The 15,566-nt window shown below is 37.3% G+C and overlaps 1 pseudogene; it reads right to left on the bottom strand.

The window, feature by feature from the left end:
• The window catches only part of LOC116898446, a 47,442-nt pseudogene extending 42,531 nt beyond the window's left edge, over window positions 1-4,911 (bottom strand).
• Window positions 4,912-15,566: the final 10,655 nt, after the last annotated feature.

Raw genomic sequence — 15,566 nt, 5'->3', positions numbered from 1 at the left:
CTTCCAGGCGAATAGAAGCAGAGATGAAAATTCCTGCTTCCCTCTATCTAGTAACTATCAAAGAGTCCATCAAGAATTTCAAATTTTAAAAAAAAGTGGTATCTGAATTCATGAGGAATTTGGGACTGCTTTGTGAACAAGGAATAGATAGTGTACTGGTTGAGTTGACACAAGGTAGGGTGGTTATCTTGGAAGAGGGAACCTCATTGAGGAATCGTCTTCATCAAATTGGCTTGTAGGCAAGTTTGTGAGGGGTTTGATTCACAATTATATGGAAGGGATCAGCTCACTATGAACAGTGAAGCGGTGACCAATGGTTTTAAGATGCATAAGAAACAGACCAAGGAAGAAATAGTAATCTAGCAAATGATCCATACTTCAGTTCCTGCCTCCAGTTTCCTGCTCTAACTCCAACCCTGACTACCTCATGGATGGTTCCAGCAAAATGATGCTTACAATGTAGAAATTTTAATTTAGAGTAAGTTTTCCTCTCTAAGTTGCTTTGGTCATGGTGTTTATAACAGCAATAGAAAGCAAACAAAGATAGATATACACAATCTCATATATATATATATATATATATATATATATATATATATATTTGGTGTGTGTGTATGTGTGTGTATTTAATCAATTTATTCACTTATTTATTATAAAGTTTCTTATTTTTCACAAACCATGCATGTCAGAAAATGAAGAAAGTATACACATTTAATATATTCATACAAAGTACAGAATACAATTGCTTTTTATATGTTCACATTCCATGTTTACTCTTATAAAAATCATACAAAAGTTTTGCTCTTACTTTCCAAATATGGAAACTGAATAACTATATTACAGTCAAGTAAATATTTAACCCAAGTGCTGAGCATTTCTTATGAACTAACACTGCTTTGACTTATTCCTACATGTTACAGCATTGGTACCATTACTGACTTTAATATGGGCTATTCAGGCATGTAACAACATGGGTACTGTTACCACTTTTTATGGGCATCCTTTTATTTTTAGGCAGGGTATTATCACTGGCCTTACTTTTAACAATGAATTAGCTAGAAATGAAAGTGTTTAAGAAACTCCTTCAGTTTGCAGAAGATATACTGCAGATAAAACCAGTAAGGCTATTTCTTTCATTTTAACATGAACTCATTTTTTAGCATGTGACTAACATGCATTGGCATTTTAAATAATTTCTAGGGCATAATGTCAAAGTGGGTGATGGACCCTTGCTTGGATCTTGGTCCCAAACTTCAATTGATATTCTTGGATACAGTTTCTCTTTGGACAATCTCATGTCTCCTTTCTGAGTGTCTTGGGCCCAAGTGAGAAATTTATCTCGAATGTCATCCAACATAATGAAGTGTTGTAAAAGTATAAGGCATTATAACATAAACTAGGTCAGAATGACTAAATCCATAACATTTTATAACACCCACTTTGCTCATTAAGGTAGCAGTATAGTTTCAAATCAATAATTTACTGTGTATTTAGTCTGTGTGGGTAGGTGCAGGAGAGCAGAATGTCAGGGTCTAAGACTTCGGATCTGTGTAGCTACCGGTATGTGGTATAACCCCAGGCAGGTCCCTGGTCATTACAGTTGCAAAATTAGGAACTATACTGACTTATTTTGTAGAGAGTTGCAAGGATTAAATATAATTATAAAGTAACTTATATATGGCTTGTGAGTTAATTACGCTAGTAAGAGTTCTTGAACCTCCATTTCCTACGCAAAATTACAGCATTTAAATTTGAAAAATTTGACAACTAAGTATAGCAATTCAGAGAGATGCTGGACTGATTTTTAGAACTACACTTTTACTTTTTCATCAAGTTTTTGGGCAAAAACTAATATGCTAACAAAGACCACACAAGTATATTTCCATGGCCTGTAGCACAAGATGTTTTAAGGATATTTAAAACTTAATGAAAGTGTATATGGTGGCACATACCTGGAATTCCAAAAACTGTTTGTCAAAAAGGACCATGTGATGAATAAGCAAGCCAAATGAACCCCATAACAATACAACAAAGACAATGGAAGCAGGAAACAGCATTTTATATACATATATTCAGAAGAAAAAATTGTATCTTTTGGAGCAACACATTTTAAAAACACAAATGAAAATCTTTCTGTAATGTTTAAGCCACTGCTTTTTTTAATGTTGGGAACAAGTTGAGTATACTAACAAATTAGTATTCTGTTATGTCAGAGCTGTAAACATCAATTCAGTATATCTATAAATCCAGTTAAATTATTGACTATTTTCTACTCAATTCAAGGATTTTTTCCTCTGAGATGAAAATCATTTGCTTTCACTAGATTCCTAAAGGTATTTATAATTTAAATTCTCTCTCTCTGTGTGTGTGTGTGTGTGTGTGTGTGTGTGTGTGTGTGTGTTTTGCCCGTGTGATATCTTAACCAAGTGAATTGTTGTGTTAAGATCCAGCCCACTGTGGGCAACACAAATACACTAGGAGGAATTCATGAAGTGTATGAATGAACACAGCTGAGCATAATCAAGCAAACAAATTTTCATTCATTTTTCTCTCCTTTTAACCACTACTATGATATGACCAGCTTTTTGAACTTCCTGCTTTGGGTCTCTCACAATGATAGAGTATAATCTCAAACACACCCCTTTTCCTCCTGAGCTTCTTTGTGTTGGGGCATTTTACAGCAACAATGAAATTAAAACATCATCTTCACATTTGTAGACACTAGAAGAAGAAATGTTAGGACTCTTGCTCATGAAGAACATGACGGAAAAAATGTGCTAAGGTGAAAGTTGTTAATAATTTACTTCCACAGTTTTGCCCATTATTGAGAAAGTAACAAACCATTAGTCTTTATACAGAGAAGGAACTAATAAACACTGGAAGCAGATGCAAGACTACAGTTGTCATCCTTCGCAACTCCTTTCAGTTGGAAAAAATAATAGGTCTATATTTTCCATCACAAAGAAGAAAAACTGCCACCAAAGACAGATAGGTATACAATCAGTATTTGCTCTTCTGTGAAGAAAATTCTCTCTGCCTCTTGATTTATCCTTTCTGACCACAGATCCCTGTCCGAGGTCAATCAGAATGGCATATTCACTCTGGAGCTCCCCACATTGATTTTCAGTAAGAGCTGTTTTACAATTAATGAAACTCAAGACTAATCTGGTGTTCTGTAATTCAACGGTTATGCCAATGTAGTTTCTATCATCTTAATTCTGATGATGTTGCAAGAATGATGGGATGACAGTTTTAGGTGCCAGATGGGAAAAAGGAACAACAAGAGAACAAGGCCTGTGAATCAACTCAGCAAGGTAAGTATGAGCTCACAGATGCTGAGTCAGCTAAGCATTTGACCTGCACAGGTCTGCTCCAGGTCCTCTGAGTATATATTATAACTTTTAGCTTGAGAGAAGGACCTATTTTCAGTAAAAGGGAAAATAATTTTAGGTTTGAGTATGGCACCACCTAGAATGTTACACCTTGTCACCATCAGAGAAATATCTTGACACAAGAAATATTCATTCTGACTTAGCAAGCAATGTGGGACACTGTTTCTTTTATAGCTAAATCCATGGCTCCAAGATTGATGGGGAGAAAGGCAGCTGGCCTTTTCCCATGCCGCCTGTGATACAATTACAAATATATTTACTTCCTATGTCTATCATCTCCAGTACATGTTCTCCAGGAAAGACCATAACACTGGTTCCATTTATGTTGAAGCAAGGAATACTACGTAGGCTTATTGTAGTGATCAGTCTTATTTAAAGAGAGGCTGCTTTACTAAATGGAATGACTGGTACAATTGGCCAGGCAGGAACTGTCTCACTGGTGCACAGAGAAGACAGAGAGAAAGAAGTGTCGAATGCAGATATTCCTCTAAACCACATATTTTTATTGGATATTTTTTATTTACATTTCAGATGTTATCCCCTTTCCTGGTTTCCTGGACATAAGCCCCCTACCCATCCCCCTCCCTGTCTTCTATAAGGGTGTTCCCCTCCCCAACCATCTCCGTTCTCACCCTCCCCAACATTCACTTACACTGGGGGGTTCAGCCATGGCAGCACCAAGGGCTTCTCTTTCCATTGGCCTTCTTCTGCTACATATGAAGCTGGAGCCATGGGTCAGTCCATGTATAGTCTTTGGCTAGTGGTTTAGTCCCTGGGAGCTCTGGTTGGTTGGCATTTTTATTCTTATTTGGTTGCAAGCCCCTTCAGCTCTTTCAGTATTCTATGATAGCACATACCAAATAAACATCATAATGAAGGCTGAGGTCTTACTTGCCCCGGATGAAGTTCACCTGCTAAAGAACCATGGCCTCTTGACATCGGATCCGTTGTGATATAAAGTAAGGTGACTGGTTTAGGCACAAAAAGAACCACAAGATTCAGGAATTGAGTTAAATAATTTTGTACTGATGAAAATAATGCAAATACCATTAAAGAAAACACATATTTTTTTTCGGAGCTGGGGACAGAACCCAGGGCCTTGCCACTGAGCTAAATCTCCAACCCCGAGAAAACACATCTTAATTTACAAGAAGAGATATTTGTTTCTCCATATCAATGGCTTTCTGCATTTTATTTCTTCCATCAGTGTCCAGTCAATTCCAAACTCATCGGGGCTTTACACTACTTATTTCTCGATGCTGGATTTTAGTTTTCTCACTATCATAGACTCAGGTTAACCTCGGAGAAGAGATTTTCCAAGGACCTCAGAGGCAGAACGAACAAAATCTCACTTCTCTCGACAAATCTTTGCCCTCAGATGGACTGAGGGACCTGGTGAGTCACTACTTGACTCTCTCTGCACTGTAAGCAAGACTGCATTTTACCTGTTGTCCAAGTCTGGAAACTGGATATTTTCCACAGATCCACAGAGGCAGTCCTTTCCTGCAGACTGCCCCATGGGTGCAGTGCTTTTAGTGGGGCATAATTAGTGTTTCTTTATTGAAAATTCCATTTTTAAAATTCAATTTAATATTAATTTTTCTTATTTTTATTGGTTATTTTATTTATTTACATTTCAAATGTTATCCCCCTTCCCAGTTTTCCCTCCACCATCCCCCTACCCCCTTCTCCCTCTCCCTTTGCCTCTAAGAGGGTGCTCCCCTACCTACCCACCCACTCCTGCCTCAGCAGCCTAGCCTTTCCCTATTCTGGGTCATCAAGCCTCCACAGGACCAAGGGACTGCCCTCCCAGTGATGCCAGATAAAGCAGTCCTCTGCTACATATACAGCTGGAACCATGGGTACCCCTTGTATACTCTTTGGTTGCTGCCTTAATCCCTGGGAGCAAAACTCCAACCCTTATAGATATTTGTTTTTCTGACACCTAAAACTGTCTAGTAAGTAATCTTGTAATAGGTACCCCATTTGTTGTTTTGACTATGACTGTGCTTCCTTGGTTCTGTCTTAGTTGTGAAATAATTATTTCCTAACATCCCTGATAAAATGAACATAGCTTGAGGATAAACCAATGAATGACTCAGGGAGGTTCTGGACCCAATCAAGAACAGAATTTATCATCTAGTATTGGCATAGCAACTTAGTTGCATTGAGTGTGATTTCTTTTTCTATTCCAAATGTAATTTTAAAAAAAAGGAAGCTTCTGGATCCACTTCCAGAGTGAGGAGGAGATTCTGTTATTTGTAACACACAAACAGGAGTGGCAGCAAGCGGGTTCCTAACTGCTGGTTTTCTCTTAACCTCTGGAAACCATGACCTCATTTTACACAATTCTAATGATTAGACACCCATTTCATGATAGAGTAAGAGTGAGAAAAATAGAATAGAATGGAAAGTTAAGCCCTTTCTCCTTTTAACAATAGTTATCTAATCTAAGTGCTTCTGCTATTGATAAACACATGCCAACATTTACCTACTTATTCCGTTGGAGAAAGCTGGGTAACTCTTAAGTGTTTTGCCCTCCAGGCTTACATTAAAAGTTAATTACCACCACATGGGACAAGCCTCAGGAGGCTCTGACAGTCTTCAAGTGGTATCTGCAGCTCATGCATCTCACATTAGCCCCTGAGTTGCTCACCTCATTGTCCACAATAGAATGCTTTCTCTGTAAGCAGATGCTCCCACGTTAAAAGACCCACGTCACTCTTAGTGAGTAGTATGTTGAAGAAGGGAAACTCCTGGAAGAATGTCTTAGAGCTTTGGGTTATACTGTTAAGGACAAAGATTCATGGGATATGGGACCTCAGATGTCAGTGCTTGACTGTAATGTGATACAGCCAATGAGACAAAATAGGTAACTCCCATGGCTCTGGTATCAATCACATTTTATTTCAGTTTAAAGATTAATTAGTATACACTTTTTAATTAATATATTCATCCACTGATTGTTGTTATTCATAGCAATATATGTATTACAGATTATACACATAATATTATATATTCTCTCTATATTTGTGTGTTATGCATAGTTAGTTTTTCCTGTTGGTAACTATTGTATGATTTCAAGCCAGTGATCACACTTGCTTATTCATGACGCCCATCATTAAACACATAAAGACTCTTCAAGTATATCTCTGGGGAAGAGGAGGATGATGCTAGCAGCTAGAATGAGGAAAGGGTTAAAATGAAGTATTTGGTAATGGGGGTTTAAGTAATTACAATAGAAAAGGAAAAATACAAATAAAAAAGACCAGTGGTGTCCTGGAGAATAAAACAAGTTAAGAAGAAACAAAGAAGGCAAGAAAGTGAAATTTCACAAGACTGATTGAATCGGACCAGAAAAACATCTGAAAATCCACTACTTGCATCAATGTCAAAAATTCCAAAGTGAGCAGGTGATCTGAGCTTGCAGCTGACATCCATTTTCACACTCGCTTGGTCTATAAAATACTTCCTTAGCTTCCTTGAACAAAGGCACCACAGTGGGCTACACGAGGTGTAGAAAAGGAAAAGAAAACCATTCCGTCTCCTCCGCATGCATTAGTCATTCTCTGCCTTTGAGCTTGTGTCTTAATTGCCTTGCCCGTCTTATTAGATTGAAAACCCACTGGGTTGGGACCATCACTACTAAGGTGCACAGCACTGAGCCTGGCAGGTGATCAGCACTCAATAAATGTCTATTGTGACTATAAACCAATGTATAAATCTAAGAAATAGGCATAATAATGGACCTGACAGATTAATGCCTGAGGCTATTTTTGTACAGCAGCATGGGCCAGCCAAATCAAAATCAGACACCTCAGATTCAATTCTTCTCAGTTTTGCATGTGATTCACAGTCTCTCACAGTTTTTTCCTGTGACAGACAGGAAGAAATGATAGTCAAACTTTTCAACATAATTGAATAAAAAAGTATCCTCTTAGTCCTCTTCCTTCTTTTGGGTCCCTTCCTCTAATGGCTGTTGACCCATTATGTAGATGCCATTGCTCTTCCATTATTGATGGAATGGTTTCAGATTCTGCTGCAGATGTCTTACATGGTCTGTAGTCTCAACGTTTCATTTTTGCGGTAGATTTTTTTCTCAGAGCCAGAAGCCAAATGACAAGAACCACTGGTATAATGGCACATGCCAATTTCCCGACCACCTCGGGGAGGGGTAGGCAGGTGGAAGTTAAATTTGAGAGATTCCATCTCACAAACAAACAATAAAAACAAAACAAAACAAAAACAAACAAAACACCAAAGGACTTGGTGAATTTAGGTCAGTGGTGGGGTGTTTGCTTAGCCTGCCCTTGACCTAAGGTTCAACCTCCTGCAAAGAAAAAACACAACAACCATAAATATCCAGTTCAAGTTTGATTGTGTCTTCTGAGGTGACTGAGGAAGAATCATTGATAATTTTCCTTGGATAATGTCAGACAAATGCCTAGGAACAAATGGCTGACTGTGATGACTTTTGGAACAACAAAGAACAGGTTTGCCTTCAGGATCTCTCAGCATCACACATAACTACTATAAGGTCATGGTGGAAACCTGGCTACTCTCAGCTCTTCTCATCCTGTATTCTACCCTAAACTTCTCCATCTGCTAGTTTCTATTTCCTATATAACCCTGCCATTAGGGCCATGTCTCTCTTGGTTCGTTCTCTCTCTCTCTCTCTCTCTCTCTCTCTCTCTCTCTCTCTCTCTCTCTCTCTCTCTCTCCCTCTCCATTCCTTTGTTACCTCTCTTTTCTCTCCCTCAGTTTCTCCTCCCCTCTATCTCTGTTCATGGATCAGTTCAATCTGCTGGATCTATTATGTCTACTACTTTCTCTGCCTACTCTGGTCTTTTCCAAATGCTTCTGCATGCATCTCCTCTCATATCTATAGTAAATACCTTCTCCTCAATCATACTTGTAGTGGTCATGTCCTTACATTATGCATCCGGTGCCTAACTCCCCATTTTATTCACTTAGTGCTGACAAATGTAAAACATTTATCCCTTTTTATAAACTTAAAACGGTCATGTGACCTTCGGGGAGTTGAAGCTTTGATTTACCTTTAACAAGAACCATGAGTAGGTCCTTTCTCCTTGCCCTGGACCTCCTCCCTTTTCCCCACCAACCAGGAAAATATGCTGAGGAGTTTCAAGTGTACACCCAAGATAAAGATTTCCTCCTAAGCTCCTTAGCTATCTCCTCTCTCTATTTCTTCTCTGTCCAGGCAGATTTCCAATCAACCTAAGACTATAAACTGCTTCAAATCAGAACCAATGAGCCCTGGACTTGATGAAAGCAGATATAAACTAAATTCTTCTGATGAAATTCCAACCACCTAAGCCTGCCTATTCTGGTGTGAACCAGCACTTCCAGACTGTTCCAAAGCTGCCCTCCCTTCACTAGTCCTAGGTGGTCCTACATATCCTGGACCTGCACTTCTCTTTCCTGTCCTGGCATTGAACAGCATTCCAGTCTTCCTAGACCCTGACAAAGATGCCCTAGTATCATCTCAGAAGGAGTTACAAAGGAGACTTTGTCATGCCTGGGATGGCAACTTCAAAAGAAACTGGGACAGATGGCTAACTGTGGTGACTATTAGAATACTAAGGAAAACAGTAGATTCTAGACATTCTGAGTATCTCAAGTACCTGTAATAGAATCTATACTGGCATCCTGGCACATCTCAGCCCTTCTTATCCCAACCCATTCTAAACTTACCTAGTTCACTGGATTCTCTTCCACTAGCTTCCTGCTCCTATATAATCCTGCCATTTTGGTCATATGCTCTCTTGGCTGTCTCTTGGTTCCCCCTCTGGTTGCCTCCCCACTCACAGGTTATGTGTAGTCTCCTATTTTGCTCCTGACTCTGCACTCTTCTAGATGTCTCTGGTTATGCTCTACCTCATATCTCCAACAAAATCCTTCTTCTCAAACATACCTTGAAGTGATCATGTCCTCACTTTACATACCTAGTTACAAAACTCCTGTTTTATACAGATAACAGATTAACATTAATCTAATCTGTGGAAACATTGATAAGTTAATTGGGTTCCTTCTAAGGAGAAAAGGTAATAATGTGGGTATGACTTTTCAAAATAGGAAAGACTACCAAGGTCAATGACAATATCCTATGCTGTTTTGGAAAAGTCTAGTTTCCTCTGACCAATAACTCCATGGGAAGTTTCCCGTGCTTGGCACTAGCATTTGTAAGATAATGCATGGTTCTGAAGAAGCACGATCATCAAATGAGACCCAACTCAGTTCTATCATTTATCTATCTGCCTGTCTGTCTATCTATCTATATCTTTCATCTATCATCTATTATATTTATAATCTATACACACACACACACACACACACACACACACATATATATATATATATATATATATATATATATATATATATATATATATATATATATATATACATATTGAGAAAGCTTGTAAAAGTCTATCCTTCCCTATGGGATTTTTTAAACCTTCCTCCTGTTATTTACATCTCCTGTTCCTTTCCCTCTCCATTGCCCTTCCTTTCTCCTCCTAAGTTAGTCTACCTCCAATATTCTCATTACCCTTTTCATTGCATCTCCTATGATTTTGCCTCTACCTTTTTTCTTCTTGCAGTTCCCTTCCCTGGTTTCTTAGTCATCTTCAGATTATATAATATAATCAAAGATTTAGAACTAGGACCCAGAAGTAAGAGAAACCAAGCAAAATTTGTCCAGTTGAGCCAGGGTTAGAGCAATCAGTGTATCTTTTAATTCTATCTATTTACCTAAACATTTCATGATTTCAAGTTTTATGGCTTCACAGTATTTCACTGTGCAAGTATACTACATGCTCATTATCAATTTATCAATTGAAGGAAATTTGTATTGTTTCAGAGACTGAACTGTCTCTCTGTGAGTAGAGTGGCAACAAAGAAAGGATTATTACAACTGGTCTTTAAAGATTTGTGAGAATGTAATATGATCTTTAAATATAAGCTGGTCTTTAAATCCTAGGCATTACTTGATGTGCCAGTTCTATCTACCCTTGTGATAAAATTATAAGCTTTTGCTTTTCAAAGATTCATTATTTGTCTTTGATACATTTTTATTTTTACCTTTCTTTTCCTTATCAACAGCTAAAACATTCAATTTAGATTATACAAATTTGCAATATGATCACTGAAGTTATCTGGAAGTTGTAAAGTAGTTTTTAGTTACTCCAGTCTTTTCTGGTGATATTTGGAATATGTGTAATCGGTCTTCTAGAGCCATTTGTTTGCAAAGATTATTTCAAAGATAAACAGGTGTGCATGTGTCTGTGTGTGCATGTGTGTAAAGTGGTAGTGCATTCAAAAGTGAGTGTAGGTACTATGCTGGGGTCAGAAGAGGACATTGGGTATCTTTGTCTGTTGCTTTCTACCTTATTTTCTTGAGACAGGGTCTCTCACTGAACTTGTCATTTACATTAGGCTGACTGGACACTGAACTTGGGTACTAGACATTGCTTTGTTATCATTTCCAAATGTGTAGAGCCATGTTCAGCTTTTTATATGTGCACAAGGGTTTCCATCTCAGGTTCTCATGCTTTCATAGAAGGAACTCTTGCCCACTCACCTATAACTCTTGCTCAAGTATAAGGATTTTATATGTGGCTTCTTAAAAGAGTTAACAACCTCAGGAAGCCTAACCTATCAACATAACCCTGTAAGATACTTAGAGCACTGGGCTTCCCTAATTTGACTATTAATTTCCTCCCTCTTTGATGAATTTTCCATCATAAATATCCAGCTGCTTCTCTCTCAGTCTTTTTAAGGCATGTTTGAATATACATGTGATCATCATGAGCCAGCTGGCATGATTTACAGTTCATGAGAGACACAGCTATCTGCTGAGAGACCGTCCATAAAATTTATTGGATTTGAGAATTCATTAGTGGCATAAACATACATATGGGGTTCGTTAATGGTAGTTAATCGATTTTCAAAAAATTTTAACTTAGAATAGTTTTAAAATTGGACTGCACAGCATGGGCTTTGTGAGCTGTGCCATGGGAAAGGAAAAACATGAATGAGCATCCATATTGTTTCTCTTAGTATGTGACTTGAATAAATCATGTATGTGTAAGTCATATGTATATTAAATGAGATATTCGTAAAGCTACCTAGCTCTGTGTTTTTCCATAAAGTAGCAATGAATAGGAAATTTGTATTGATAAATTAACCTTTGCTTCTGTAGGCAGATTATAAATGTAAATGAAGAATTCCTGTGGAAGAAGACAGGTATAAAGAAAAGGAAAAAAGAATGAGCAAAATAATGAGCTTTCTTTCTTGCTTTTCTTCTTGAAATTTTTTTATTAGATATATTTCTTTATTTACATTTCAAATGTTATTCCCTTTCCCGGTTTTCTGTCCATAAGCCTCCAAGATATTTTATATTATTAGGGACTATTGTAAAGAGTGTCATTTCCCTAATTTCTTTCTAAGCCTGTTTATCCTTGGAGTAGTGGAAGGCTACTGAATTGTTTGAGTTAATTTTATACCCAGACACTTTGCTTTAGTTGTTTATCAGGTTAAGTAGTTCTCTGGTGGAACTTTTGGGGTCACTTAGGTATACTATCATATCACCTGCAAATAGTGATATTTTAACTGCTTCCCTTCAAATTTGTATCCTTTGACCTCCTTTCGTTGTCTGATTGCTCTGGCTAGGACTTTGAGTAATATACTGAATAGGTAGCGAGAGAGTGGGCAGCCTTGTCTAGTCCTTGATTTTAGTGGTATTGTTTCAAGTTAGCTACTCCATTTAGTTTCATGTTAGCTACTGGTTTGCCACATATTGCTTTTACTATGTTTAGATATGGGCCTTGAATTCCTGATCTTTCCAAGACTTTTATCACGAAGCGGTGTTGAATTTTGTCAAATGCTTTCTCAGCATCTAATGAAATGATAGTGTGCTTCTTATCTTTGAGTTTGTTTATATAGTGGATCATGTTAATGAATTTCCGTATATTAAACCATCCCTGCATACCTGGGATGAAGCCTACTTGATCATGATGGATGATCATTTTGATGTGTTCTTGGATTCGGTTTGCAAGAATTTTATTGAGTATTTTACGTCAATATTCATAAGGGAACTTAGTCTGAAGTTCTCTTTCTTTGTTGGGTCTTTGTGTGGTTTAGGTATAAGAGTAATTGTGACTTCATTTCAAGTCAGAACTTATGCCTCAAGTTGCTCTATTGCATCGTCAGTCTCTTCTGATCAGGCATGTATTCTGTAAACACATGAACTGCTTTCCTTTGTCTGTGATATACAATAATCTATTTATGTGCATTTAAATAGCTTTGAAATTATGTGCTTCCCTTTCTATGGATTATTCTTATTTTCATCTTCTTAGAATTTAACACTAGGAAGACTTAAAGTTTCACAGAAGTTTCTCTGTGGTTCATGTTTTGTTTCCATCATTTCTAGTCTTCCAGTGTTGGTGTCCTGTACTGCTACAACTCTCACGGGGTCTATAGTCAGGGAAAAGTATGAAACCCTAGTACTGTGGAACTTAGGTCTTTATACCCATTACTTCTTATTCAGTTAACTAATTTTATACATTTTTTAAAGGAGATGCTTTTCCAAACCTACCTAATCAAAATGGAAGTCTACTTATTTCATATCAGAATCATGCATTTAAGTATGATGTCAGTAATCTCTGTGATTGCTACTGCATGAATAAATTACACCATACTATAATTGTATGTTAGATTTCCCATAAGCATGTGACTTGTTAAAGAATCTTAATTGTAATGTCAAGAAGCATTATGAAAAACATTCACAAGTCTGTTGCTATCTGCTTTCCCAGACATTGCTGGTCAATAAAATTTTATTGAATTTAGTACCAATATTCAAAAAATAGGTCTATGATATTCCTCTCATAAATATTACAAGATTACTTGGTTACTTTTGTGTCACTTGTTAAATGTTCAAGCCACTTTTGGACTTCTATTTTCAACATAAATTTCTAGCAATTTAAACCTTTATCTAAGGAATCATGAATACTTATTGATATATCTTGAGCCAGCTCTATTATGGCCAAAATAAAAATAGCTAACATTTATTAAGCACATATTATGGTCCAAACACTTTTCAAAGATTGTACAAATTAATTCTCTTAAGATGATACAATAGAGGTACCATTCCCTTGAAAAAATCAGAGTCTTGTTTAAAGCTATTCAGTTAGTAATTGATTTAGAGAAGGCCAAGACCAGAATTTAAAAGGCCTATTGGTGAAGATGCTTTAAAGACTGAACACACGAACACCAAGGAAACCAGCCTTAGCTTTCAAGAGTTCTCTAGCTGGATACCATTGACATTACACCCATTCTGACCCAACTCAACCAGAAATCTCTCCCTGTGTGTTTCATAGCTTTCTTTTCCACATTGTTAAATATGCTAACCCCAGAAAGGAGTCTCCAAGAATCTAAGATTCGTGGCTTGCATATGCAAATTGTCAATTTTCTTTCTAGCATTCTGCAAATTATTTGCCTCAATGTTTGTTGCTGTCTTAAGAAATTAGCACAGGAATGATGATTATATTCATTGCCACTAGCTACAATGCATCAGACTCCTACAGTGTAGCTTGAGGGATTTTGTAGATTTTCTTCTTCCCATTAATATTTAAGATTGAGTTAAGGCAGACAAAACTGAATACATAACAAATAAGCATCAAGGTTACTCTTTATGGGTCAAACATAATGACAGCCTCAATTATTGTGATCCACTGCAAACAAAGGCAATGGATTTTACTAAAAATATGCTACAAGTTCTTTCTCTAGATTTCTGTTATTCCAGCATTAAATTTGGAATACTATTCAGCAATTGGATAGAATTGATGTTTAGTTACTGCTTTTTCTTTTTTCTATTTCAAATTCATAAACCTTGTATTTACATTCACTGGACATCTTCTATCTTTCCGGTCCTGGTCTGTATGTTCTATAATGATTATTTGGTCCACTCTTCATAAGAACTTACATGGTAGGATTGATTGATTACTCTCCCCAACTTATGGCTAAAGGAACCAAGGTGGTTAATTGAAGTTTCACACCAAGGCAGTCTGGATCTACAACATGTGCAGAAATGTAATGTGATAAGCAAAGAAGATAAAAAGGAGGCAAGGCTGGACAGGCAGTGAGCCCAGTCCATTCCAGAAGATTCAGATGCGGTTGGGATAGATGAACATGGACTTGGTATTTAGTAAACACTCACCAGCTAAAGATGTTAACTCCCCTTCAGCCCCTATGCCCTGTCAATATTGGTGCCTAATAGACATGGCACAGCCAATATAACTGCAGGATGAGGGTAGGGAGGTAGCTCAGTTGGTACTGTGCTTTTCTAGTATGCATGAAGCCCTGAATTTGATTCCCAGCACCACAACTTGAGGTGGTGTGTACCTTGAATTTCAGCAGTTAGAAGATAAAGGCAAAGAGATGAGAAATTCAAATGTTAAGATTAATAACCTAGGTAGGTCATCTGCATGCCATAATATATATGGCATATATATAAGCAAAGCCCTTAGGTTTTAAGAGACAAAATTAAGGTATATCATCTCCTGCCAAAGACCCAGGTCCCTTAAAACTACATAAATGTATCCTGTTCTGAATTCAAATGATGCATGTTGGTTCTCATCTGTTCTTTGGTTTACCCCCAATTGCCAAAAGCTCATGCTTGCCTGGGAGAGGATGATGTTATTTTGAAGTCTATATGATACTCTATCACTTCTTTACCCATGTTCTGCTTTTAATTTCCCATTTTTGTTATTTTGTATTTTAATGCCACAGAAGGTCTCTGTCACCATTAGACTTTATTGCAATTGAAGCGGGTTTTTCTCCTGATGGCAGAGACAGCTCAGTATTGTCACCAAAGGTATTTTCCCACCAAGCCCATTTAATCGTTCCTAATGAATTCTATTTCGTTTCTCAAAACCTTGAGGCTTTTAACTCTTTTAGTGGAAGGTTCCCCTTTTACAAACTTCTCCATACATTTGTTAACTAATAATATGTCTGCCACAATACTGTCCAATTTTAAAAGAGGGGTTATCTAAACATGTGTCTGTGTTGAATAATAGTGCCCAAATGAATAGACTTAGAATCACCTAGGAGACACACTTAGTTTATGTGTATGAGGGCATTTCCAGAGATGCC

The sequence above is a fragment of the Rattus rattus genome, chromosome 4 (assembly GCF_011064425.1).
Source record: "Rattus rattus isolate New Zealand chromosome 4, Rrattus_CSIRO_v1, whole genome shotgun sequence".
Classification (NCBI taxonomy): Eukaryota; Metazoa; Chordata; class Mammalia; order Rodentia; family Muridae; genus Rattus; species Rattus rattus.
This window is presented reverse-complemented; position numbering and strand designations above follow the sequence as displayed.